The sequence below is a fragment of the Xenopus laevis genome, chromosome 3L (genome assembly GCF_017654675.1).
Source record: "Xenopus laevis strain J_2021 chromosome 3L, Xenopus_laevis_v10.1, whole genome shotgun sequence".
NCBI classification, from domain to species: domain Eukaryota; kingdom Metazoa; phylum Chordata; class Amphibia; order Anura; family Pipidae; genus Xenopus; species Xenopus laevis.
This window is the reverse complement of record NC_054375.1, coordinates 85,064,042-85,076,397: the sequence shown is the minus strand read 5'-3', so window position 1 is coordinate 85,076,397 and position 12,356 is coordinate 85,064,042. Positions and strand designations below refer to the sequence as shown.

General features: G+C 36.7%; 1 protein-coding gene across 2 annotated transcripts in view; it reads left to right on the top strand.

Moving 5' to 3' along the window:
* The window catches only part of sema3c.L (semaphorin 3C L homeolog), an 87,468-nt gene that overhangs the window by 33,718 nt on the left and 41,394 nt on the right, over positions 1 to 12,356 (top strand). The window lies entirely within an intron of this gene.

Below are 12,356 nucleotides of genomic sequence, written 5' to 3'. Positions count from 1 at the left end.
CCACCTAAAACCTACCGAGCACCAATGTTAGCCTATGGGGGACCTTCCCCATAGGCTTTCTAAGTAATTTCTGATCGAAGGATTAAAATCCTTTGAATAGTTTGATTGAAGGACCTAACGATTTTTCCTTCTATCGTTCGATCGAACTAAATGCGGTAAATCCTTCGACTTCGATATTCGAAGTCGAAGGATTTTACTTCGATGGTCGAATATCGAGGGATAATTAACCCTCGATATTCGACCCATAGTAAATGTGCCCCTAATAGTTTCACGTGTAAGAATAAACACCTACAACATAGATCCAAATTACTACAATAACACCTTTTGTTATTTTAAAAGCATTTTGATATCTGTGAGACAATTTTGCTAACTGTATACTTCTATTATATTTTGTGTGAGATCCTCAGGCCAGTTTTAGGGACAATCCATTCTTTGGTTTCAATTACTACCATAGCTTTTAATTTAATTAAAATGTGTTTCAACAATGCATTTATTGCTTGAGGGTGGACAAATTGTTTGCCAATAAAGGATTATTATCTTAGAGTTTTAAGATTCAACAACATTTTTGTAAGTATTTTCACAGATGAATATTAAGGAGAAGAAATCATGTTTTCTTTTTATTTAACTTGCACTTAGATTAGGCAGAGTACTTCATGGCTAGATTTGATGGGAACTGGGCAAATAGTTTGGGCTTTGATGTAGATGCATTGGAATGCCCTTGGGAGCTGGCCAGCTGCCATTACATGCCCTCTTGATTGTGTTGTTAGAATAACTGAAGAGTAAAGTGTAGCTTTCCCAGTGTTATTTAATAAGAAAGATAAACACAATAGAAAAAAATGATCCAAACAACCTTGATTGTACTCACACTTGAACTTATTGAGTATGTTGAGCTTCTATTCATGTGAGTAATAATTTGTGAGACCACTGACTTTTAAAATTGTAAAGATAGATAAATTAGAATTTCAGTACCATGTTAACAGTTCCCTAAAGAGATGGAAGAGAAAGCATTTCCTTCTATTTGCAGTGTGATGGAATAGTAACATTTTTGGTGGTACCTCGAAAGAAAAAATGTCACCAATGACTGGAAAGAACTGTATTTAGAGTTTATCGTCCATTAAATGGTTGTATAATCTTTTTTATGTACTGCCTATAAACATAAATATTTTTTCATAAATATATATTTATATGGAATGCATTTAAAGAAAAGCTAAAACCTTAAAAATTATTAGCCTAGAAATTATATGTGGACAGGTCATAATAGGACCAGCTCTGAAATACAGCATCCCTAGGACAGGAATGTATCCTGGATACTTTTTTTTTTTTTGTTGGTGGCAAGTGTGTTACCTGTGCTCCGAGGACTTGCACATGCTTTTTAACTCTGTGTTTCTGTTTGTGATTACTGGTCTCCATTAAATGAACATTTCTGTATACAGAAATAAATTCATAAGCCATACCACATGTGTATTTTATTTGAAAGCCATAAAGTAACTTTATATTCTGGAGGGCTGATAAATATTTGTGCAATTGGGGATTTATGTTAAAGGGGCAGAATACTTCCATGTTCAAAATACGGTTGAATAAACAAGGCTTGTGCAAAACTTTTTTTTGCCTATTGTTTTTATCACACAAAAATCTATGGTTTTGTTATTTTTTGAGTTAAACAGAACAAATATGGATGTTTATATATGGCCCTTGTGAGGTAGACAACTAAACAGGGCAAACAGGGAACTCCATAGTTGGTCCTTGTGAGGTATATAATAAGATTACCAGGGCACATATAATCTCCCTGTAATGGCTACTGTTAACAAAACAGTCACAACAAAAGAGGAAGGGTTGTAGATTTCTCTAGTATTGCAGTGTCTGATAAGTACACTATTGTTGATATATCCATTGAGTATTTATTATGCTTTATTTATGCATACATATTGCACTGTGCTTTACAGAGATTATAATTCATTCACATCAGTCCAGTGGTGCTTCCATTCACACATTTTATAGTCAATTTTATCAGGAATCAATTAACCTGCCTGTATGTCTTTGGAGTGTGGAATTAAACCATTATTGCAATAGCTGGAATGGAACCTATAACCCCAGCGCTGCAAGGCAGCAAATGCTCCCCACTGTGCCACTATAGTAATAATAAATAACTTCTTTATTTATTAAAGGTGATATCCATTTATATTCACAAATCTTTTTCATTCTCCTGTATCTAATTGTATTTTCATGTGTTCAATAATAGAGAGACTACAGTTTTTGTGAACTGTTGACCCAAAAGAATATGTCTTGGTCATCATTGAGTCACAGCATGTTGGTTGTTCAGTTCTAGACCATTGGTTCTACATCCTACACATCTTTCATTGCTCAGATCTTTCTGTGAACAAATTAACCCCCCTTCGAGGTCAGAAATATCAAATCTGTTTTTGTTGAATACTTATTTTTTTTTTATAAAAGTGCTCTTTTAGCTATGGTAGACCTTGAATAAGGTGATTTTTTCCTTCATTGCAGTCTGTTCAAAGGGTGTTTGTAATGAATTTGTATTGTAATGAATTTGTATTGAATTTGAAATGAACTGTATTGCCAGACTCACGGGACCTTATTTATTTCTCATTTATTAGTAGTTACAGCTTTGATAGTGCAGATTGAAGTGCCCTCATCCACATGAAATGTTCCTTCTGGTAAAAACCTGTGCCATTGTGACCACCTGTGTGATTGCTTTAGCTTTTCTGAGTGTTGGTCCTGGTTGTCATTAATATGTCTTTCTTCGACTGAACATTTTCCATAATTATCACAATGTTTATGTCCAATGTCCTATAATGTTTTATTGCTGTGCTCCCATCTCTGTATTTTCCACTGAATGATGCAAAGTCACTTATCCTACTTGCAAAGCAGCTAGGATTCTGATAATTGGTGTCTCATAAAGAAATGTAATAAAAGTTTATAACTAATGTTTGTGAAATGTCAACTTTTACGTGAACATTATTTATTATGTGTATATTTAAAGTTTTGCCAACCTGTTCTTCCTGTAGAAATATTTAATACTTTGTGCCAGTGCACAATGTATGTAATAAAATATTACATTTCTCCATTAGCATTTTATCAGGAGAAATAACATGCCTTACTTGATTTTACTTGGGTTGGGGCGAGAAGTGTACATTTTCAGTGAGCATTATTTTTTGTTTTATAATAACTAAAAGAATATATCACATTTTGAAATTGAATTTGCTTTCAAGTCTTACATCCAAGCAATATAAAGATTACATATGACTCAGTTGGCAAATGTTTACAGGTACAGACAAGTACAGACAAGTACAAACACTTATGGCTAAATGAAAATGAGACATTATATGCCGGTGGGGGGGGGGGGTGCTGATTTGCTTTATTCTTCTACAAGGTCATTGTGCATTGACGGGCTCAGTATTGGCCTGTGGCTCTCAAACATCAAGTAAACAAGTAAAGTAAACAAGTAAATAATGCCTTCTGATTTGTTGTTTAAGGGTAAGGTCACACTGAGCGTTTTGGTGAGATTTAGTCGCCTGGCGACTAATCACCTCGTCTTTGCGGTGACCAATATCCCCAAACGCCTTCCCTCACTCTGCGCTGGCTAAAATGAAAAATTGCCGGCGCTAATCACATGCGGCAATTCGTTTTCCGAAGTTGCCTCACGAGGAAACTTTGGGCGAGTTCGGAAAATGAATTGTCGCGTGTGATTAGCGCCGGTGATTTTTCATTTTAGCCAGCACAGAGTGAGGGAAGGACAAGACAAGGCGATTAGTCCCCAGGAGACTAAATCTCCCATAAACGCTCCGTGTGACCTTACCCTAAATGAGTAGGAAAGGTACAGAGGCATTTTATTGCCAATAGATTAGCTGCAATAGTGCAAGCTAGAATGCTATATTTACTCTGTACAATGTTTTACCATACCTGAATAAAAAGCTCTAGACGCTCTCTGTTTGTTTAGGATATCAGCTGCAGTATTAGCTTGGTGTGACATCACTTCCTGCCTGAGTCTCTCTCTGCTCACTTATAGCTCTGGGCTCAGATTACAACAGAGAAGGGGGGGGGGGAAGAGACGCAAACTGAGCATGCTCACATCTGGGACAAGGAGGTTTAAGCTGAAGGCAGGAATTCTGATACAGAAGCCCATGTGTACACAATACAAGGAAAGAAATGCAGTGTTTCTTATGACATGACCCAGAGCAGCACTACTTTGAGGGTTTACTGGTATATTAGGTGGACCTGCTTATTGTGAGTAGTGTTGGTTAATACTGTAACTATAATCACATAATTTTAACAATGTTATTTTGTAAGTTTTTGTGTTAGGAACCCAAAGAAAATCCAGTTGCATTTCCCCCCAGCCTATAGTTAACAATCAAATGTTTACTTTTCCACAGATATTAATTAAAGTAGTAAAATAGTGTATTAAAGCTTCTGGTCAATATATTATGTACTATAATCCACCAACAGTTTCTGGATCGACAATTATTGACACTAACTCATTAAAGCAAAAATTAGGAATCTGTCATTGGGTTATTCATATAGCTACAATATATGGGATAATGTAATAAAAGTCACAAAGGGCCTTATGGAATATACCCCATGGTTCTAAAATAACTTATTTTACTGTTACTTACTGTAGGCTCTCTTTTATCTAGTATGACACCTATGGCTTTATGAAGGAAAAATCACCAAACAAATTAAATTGTTTGTATGATAAAGTAGGTAGGAACTTAACAGTGGTTTTGCAGTAGAATACTTGGATTTTGCCAATACTTTTGATATGGCTCAACTGTAACATATATTTTAGCATTCTAAAACTGTATGTTGGTTTTGGTAATGCTTTTTGAAAACTGGCTAAAGGTTTCTGTATAGAGGGGTGGTTGCCAATGGTATAGTCTCTGCTTGGAGTGGAGTTCTTAGTAGGGTGCTGCAGAGATCTGTCTTGGGTCCACCTTTATGTAATTTTACTAAGGGCTGTGCTTTGCAAGTAATGTGCCAGTGTTTGCAGATGACACAAAACTGTCTAGGCCAATTAATTTCTTACAGAACGTGTTATCCTTGCAGAGGGATCAGTACAAACTTAATCTGATGGCAGATGAGATTCAGCGTTGTAAGTATAATGCAAGTTTGCAAAATTATGCAAGCCACTTATACCCATAATAGAACCGAGTTAAACAAATACTTGATGGAGATAGACCTAGAAGTACTTTTGGAGGTCATCAGAGCCAGCAAAGTTTTGTTCTGAATTTAAAGGGGTATAGATTCACAGAAGGAGAGCATAACCCTAGCCTTGTTACAAAGCACAAGATAGACCCTTTTAGAATATGCAAATATGAGGGAAGGTTGGCCAAGTTAGGATTGATATAAACCATCAGAGATGGCATAGGCTTCCACCTCAGGAGTCCAGACACCCACCCCAGCGGCCCTCTCGCCACTGTCGTGAGGTCCTTTATGGACACTGCAACCCCTTCCTCCCTGTGTGTACCTTGTAGTCTCATTGGAACTGTGGTTGGGAGAGGGGGTCAAGGGAGAGCACAGATGGTTCAGGTAGGTCTGGGTCAGCAGGCCCCACAAAGGCAGCCAGGGTTCACTGGGTTTTTTCCTGGTGTCCCGTCGGCCCAGTCTGATCCTACTACTCTACAGTAGTATTTATTTGCAATCATCAATATGAAGATATAGTTTCTTATAAAATTAACTTTGACACCATAGACAACATTATTAGTCACTAAACAATGACAGCTGGGCTAGTATGAGCTGTGAACAGCTGTATCTGCAATGAGGGCATTTCTGCATTTGCAACATATTATTGCTGCCGACTAAGAAAAAGTGAAATGATCTAAGGGCTCTATGAACAGAACAGCTGTTGCGAAGAGACTTTGGCATTCTTATAAATTCATTTTTTAAATATTAGCAATAGATATAAAGAAATTAAACAATGGTAAATTGAAAACATTTTCATTTTTAAGTAAAACAGTTCAGAATAAATATGTCAAGATTTAATGACAGAACAACAATTAATAAGGTTTGAGGCAATGTTTAATAACAGTACAAGCCTGTTTGAACCCCAGAAATTACAGCTACATTCAGGGCGGTGGCTCCAAGTTCCACAGTGTCAGTGTCAGGTAATTTAACTTGCTGGCCAGACAAACACAATGGTGCTAGGTGCAACTATGCAGAACTGCAAGGCATGTGTTTGGTTGCAAGAACCATTAATGAATGGTGTCAGTATGTGCAACATTTGTATTCATTTTAGTACAACCACGATTGCAGATGCATCTATAAATTATAGTTTCATAATAGCCTCTGAAATACATTTAATAGGAGTAGATTGGGCATGAAAATAAACAAGCTTCAGTAAAACATTATTGTAATGGCGTCCACAGGAACATTACAAGTTTGTCACTTCTACTGAAATAGCCTCACGCCATGATCTTCCTCTCACAACAGGGTACTGGTTATGACTTCATCTGTTCCCTATTTAATTTTGGGGGTTTGGGGAGCCTTGTTTATGCACTGGCAATATGTTAGTTTTGTCTCATCAAAAGCTAATTTGCAGAAAAAATTGAATACTCTGTATAGTGATCTAGAGTAGCTGTCATGCCAGGAGGTGCATCAGTCAATACTAGGGATGCACCGAATCCACTATTTTGGATTCAGCTGAATCCCCGAATCCATCTTGGAAGATTCGGCCTAATACTAAACCAATTTGATGTAGTTATTCAATTCTCCATAGTAACTTGCAATAGTTATTATTTATAAGGGTAGTAGCAAATAATAGTACAGACAGAAACATTACATTTGGTCCAAAGGTGTATAGTTTTACTATAAAAAGTATACTAGTCATGAATGTGGCTTTTAAAGTTAGAATGAATTACAGGAAGACATAATGACTGTTTCCTTTCACATCTAATGATATCCTTCTCTTCGCCGTGCCTTATAATTTAGAATCAAGTGGGTGGCAACTAATACCTAAAAACGTTTTTTATTTAAACCTGTTACGGAAATTCAGAATGACAGACTGTCACTTCATATCTGCCAACTGCTAAAGCCTAACTGCTAAAAGAAGAAAACTCTTTTGTGCCAGCTTTATATAAAGGGAGATTTATTTTTCTTGATAGAGATGAATTTGTTGGGGTATTAGCCTAACCACAGAAGCTAGGTTTATTACATATTTATTGGCATAGAGTTGCAATCAGTTATACATGCCTTTAAGGCATGACCTTAAAAATATTATTTGCTTAACTGTGCCTAGTTAAGGCTAGTTATGACATATGTGAAGCTGTCTATCCATCATCCTTTACACCAAGTAATATATTCATTTACACTGATTAATATATACATGAAACATTTTCCCACCTTTAGAAATCGTATCAATTGTTTCAACATTTAATTAAAATATCATAATTTTGCCAATTATTTAAGGATGTAAGTGTGGTGCAACTGATTATGTCATCTAATTAAAAAATATGGTTTGGTTCAAAAGAGTCCCCCACCAAAATCTCTGTGTATTTCATTATCTTATGTAAAGATCAATGTTTCTCAGTTTGTTGTTTTGTTTTGATGTGTTCAGACAAGATATTACCAAATGCAACACATTTCTCAGGGAACTTCCTCTCACCCAAGAAAGGGTTTACAACTATTTTGTGACCCCACTTGCAATGGCACTGTGTATTTTGGTCCCCATGTTATTCATGTGGACACTGAAGGCAACAAATCTTTTCAGGGATCTGATAGAAGGTCACCTAATACTTTTGTCACAAACCATACCCCCCAACATTCAACTCCCTGCCATTCAACAGCACTCTGCAGGGCACAACCAAATGCAAGCACTGAGGTGCAAGGTGCTGAACTTCAATCTGCCAAGTGTTTACCCACAAATCATAGGCATGCCAAATGATCAATGAGAGCACCATTACATACTATCAAATACACAGCAGAGCATTGGAATATATGTGCTGAATGGCAGTCTGCCATCCATTTACCCCAAAATCAGTTATGCCATAAATGGCCAATGAGACTGAGCCATTAACCATTGGGATATAATTTATTGGTTGTCTGAGGACAGTGTGTCTGGTATAGGTTTGGAAAATATTACCCACATAGCTAGCTAAAAATAAAAGTTTAACACTTTTAGTACCATTGAACTTCTATTATGGCAGTATAAAAAGCCATAGTTTATAGACTTCAGCCCAATGTGGGACTGGGCTGGCGGGACACCAGGTAAAAACCTGGTAGGCCCTGCTGACCCAGACTCACACGTTTCTGATACCCAGAGCTGTCCCCTGAACGCCCCCTCGGCCCAATTGTGGCTGAAACTAGAGAACTGGTATGCACATTTTTGAAAAATGTTAAAATATAGAAAGCAACTGAAAAAATCTGGACTATTTAGAAATGGTAAATTTTTCAGAATAACTTTAACTGAACATTTATAGGAAATAAACACAACATTCACATTTTGCATGTTAAAATGTGCTAGTAGGTTATACCTGATGAACACACTAGCAGCATTTAGGAAACTGCTGTTTTGTGTGTAATGCTCAGTTCGTATAGTAAGCATCAAGGAATTGAAAGGACTGTAAAATATTAATACAAACCCAATGAATTATTCCTTAAACAATGTTATCAACCCTCTAATCAAACTAGAAAGGGAAACTGTCCTTTCAAAATAAGTCTGCTTGTTGTTGGTTACAGAAATTATTTGATATTTGCAATTGGACTTAAATCCACGGCTCGGTTTTCTGTTTTGATTTTCTTCTATCTTCGTGTCACTGAGGGTTTATATATATATATATATATATATATATATACATATATATATATATATATATATATATATGTAGAGTAGGAACTGAAGATCGCACTCACAGGTCTTATGTACGAAAAGGATCAATTTATTCAGTGAACAGTCGCTGACGTTTCGGCTGATACGACAGCCTTTCTCAGAGAAAGGCTGTCGTATCAGCCAAAACGTCAGCGACTGTTCACTGAATAAATTGATCCTTTTCGTACATAAGACCTGTGAGTGCGATCTTCAGTTCCTACTCTACATCCACTTTCTACAAGGACTGCACCCAGGCATCATTTATGTCATTTTCGTGAGTGCTGGCTTCTTCTCCTCACTATATATATATATATATATGTGTATATATATATTTTTTTCTTGTATATGTATGTATGTATATTTTTATTTATAAAGCGCTCCTTGAGGGCAAAGCACTGTACAGCAAAACAATAAATTAGTAGTAGCAAACAAGGGGTCATTGGAATAAAAAGTAACAATAAGTGCATTATTAGAAATACAATTCACATAAATATAAAATATAATTACAATACAGATTAAGTGCTCAGTGTCAAGGAAACAAAAGGCTAGAGGACCCTACCCCGTAGGGCTTACAGTCTAAATGGGAGGGTAACATACAGACACAATTCAGAGGGGTATTAAGGTTCTGTGGGTTACAGTTTGTTACACTGTTATATAAGTGCCAGTTCAGGTGTTATCCAGGTGCTCCCAGAGGTAGTCTTTGAGTTTTGTTTTAAAAACATTGAGGGAGGATTCTCTCCTGAGAGATTCAGGAATGGCATTCCAAATATAAGGAGTCGCAAGAGAGAAGGGTTTGATACGGGAAACCGCAGTAGTAGTGGGGGGTACAACCAAGCGGTTGCTCTGAGAGGAGCGGAGGTTTCGGGCAGGAACATATAGAGAGACAAGAGATGAGATGTAGTTAGGTGCAGAGGAATGAAGGGCTTTGAAGGTTATGAGGAGGAGTTTATAAGTTATTCTTTGTTTTATAGGAAGCCATGATAAGAACTTCAGCAGGGGGGGGGGGCTGTACCCTTTTGGATGAGAGGAGGATAATTCTTGCAGCAGTGTTTAATAGAGACTGTAGCGAGGAGAGATGGGAGTTAGGGAGGCCAGTTAGTATATATATTTGTATTCTTTTATCCAGTCTTTACACATGGCATGTTACCAAGGGACACACAGGAATGTGCTGCCACTGAAATACTGGCTCTGTTTGCACTAGATCTATAAATATTTACCTATAGCATGATTAGAAGTAAGATTTAACGCAAAGCTATATAAATATTACATATGGAATGTCATATGCATGTTCTGTAACATACACTTAAAGGAAAAGTGGGTGGAGTGAACTGAAACTGACATATTTTAAGACAATTGCCAGATCTCCACCTTTAAGGGCAATAATTATGACAAACACTGAAATACCAGCTTTAGTTTGCATTTTCTCATTGAAGAAAATGTATTTGTAGCCCTTTTATTCTCTCTCTCTCTCTCTCTCTCTCTCTCTCTCTCTCTCTCTCTCTCTCTCTCTCTCTCTCTCTCTCGACATGTGTGACAAACCGCATGTGCAATATTGGATACTGATGGAGACTCAGGAGTGCAGGAGACTCACCATAATAAAGGAATGGGATAAAGAGGTGCCACATAGGGAATTGTAGGGTTGCTGTCTCTTCAAACGTAGCCATATGGCATAGCCTATAACTAAATTATTTTTTCTTGGAACAGTCCTGGGTTTCCACAAGAAAATCTGGGATTGCAGTTTGTATGACCAAACTGGAAATGTCAATTCATATCTTCTTAAGTGTATATTTTACTCTGCAAGTGTATTAACCAGACTTGACATTACTGACACTTCCCTGAAAAGACTTATGTGTAAATATTTCAATCCCCCTGTTGAAAAGTTTATTAATGATCCTAGAAAGTGAAAACTCAGATCTATGGCCACATCTGGCAGAGAAGCAACAGCAAAACACTAGTAGGGAAGACTTAATCCCTCACAGCTGTTAAGTGGATGCAAATTCAAGACTGTGGTTACTAAATAAATTTAAATGCTGAGCATTACTGGGAACTCCTCACTAGCAAAAGGAAAGAATTAGGCAAAGGAAAGTGAGTGTTTAGCCACAGAAGAGAGTTGGACCATATGTTTAGAAATGTTATCATTATTGTTTGTTTTTGGTTAATAAATTCCATTTTCTTCTATTAAAGGTCACATTATTCAAGACCTAAACTTGTGAGATTTAAACATAATGACCAAATGATTTTTCTCTCTGCATTAGTAACTAAATTGTAACTGCTAATGTATACCTGCCCATGTGGTAAACTGTATTTGCACATTGTTGTTTGGTGTGTTTGTGCATTCCTAATTTTGCAAGTTCATCTGCAGGATCATATAGTCTCAAACTGCTCCAAGAACTGAAATCATAAAGTGTAATCACAATATTTGAATTTGAATGTTATTAAAAAGCATCCTCCTCCCCTAATTGTACTGGGTCACATAAATAAAAAACATTCAGATCCCATACAAAATTTGCACAGGAAATAAAAGTGGTCCTGTCCATTACCATCTAAAAGGAAAAGGGGACATATGGCTGTGGGCAAAGTAGCCAATTATAAATACCTTTTAGATTGCAAGCTGTTGTGAGCTGGGCCATCTGATCCTATATTAATTCTGTAACAATTGTTTGATAAATTACTGTAAGACCCCTGTTTGTTACTTAGGTTAATGGATATCTTTGTGTACCTTGCTGGCGCTATATATTAATAAAGGATGATGGCAATATATTGGGCTGACATTCATAAAAGGCCCTGGTGTTTCAAGTACACAGAGGTTCAAACAGCCCTCCACAATAGTGTCTGTCTATAGCAGTTCCTCTGGAATTTAAGAGAATCTACAGACTGCATGGGAATAAGAAATTTTCTTTATATATTAAATTTAAAATTCTGCACTTGATTCAATATTAAAGTAAATCTTGACTATCCTCCTTCCTCTCAGGGAGCTTTTTAATATAAATTAAATTTAATAAAATTTTTACATGGACACAAATATCAGCCTTCCTATATTATTATTTTCTTCCATATTAATACCATTGGCATAAAGCATATTTTTTTAACATAGCTGGACTGCTTTTTTTTACATGAGTATGTGGTGGCAGTCTGTTTGGAGGTCATATTAATAAGATTTATTAACCTCCTAGCTGGGGCAAGCAGATTCCTGATTCCATCATCATTGGACTGCAGAACTATAATACATATACATATATATACAGCTGGAAAGGGATAGGTTATTCCATATTGTGAGGCCTAACGTGGGCCTATCTTGAAGAGATACCAGCACTATTCATAATCCAACCAAGTCCTCGGTGCTTCCCAATTCATCAAATAACCAAAATACCAGAGGCACTCACGGGCATATTAGCATGTGAATTTATTGAAGCTTAATATATCCCACCATATTAACATGTTTCGGTTCTCCTTGAACCGCTGTCAGGATACTGACGATGGTTCAAGGAGAACCGAAACGCTTTGATGTGGGGGTTATATGAAGCTTCAATAAATGCGC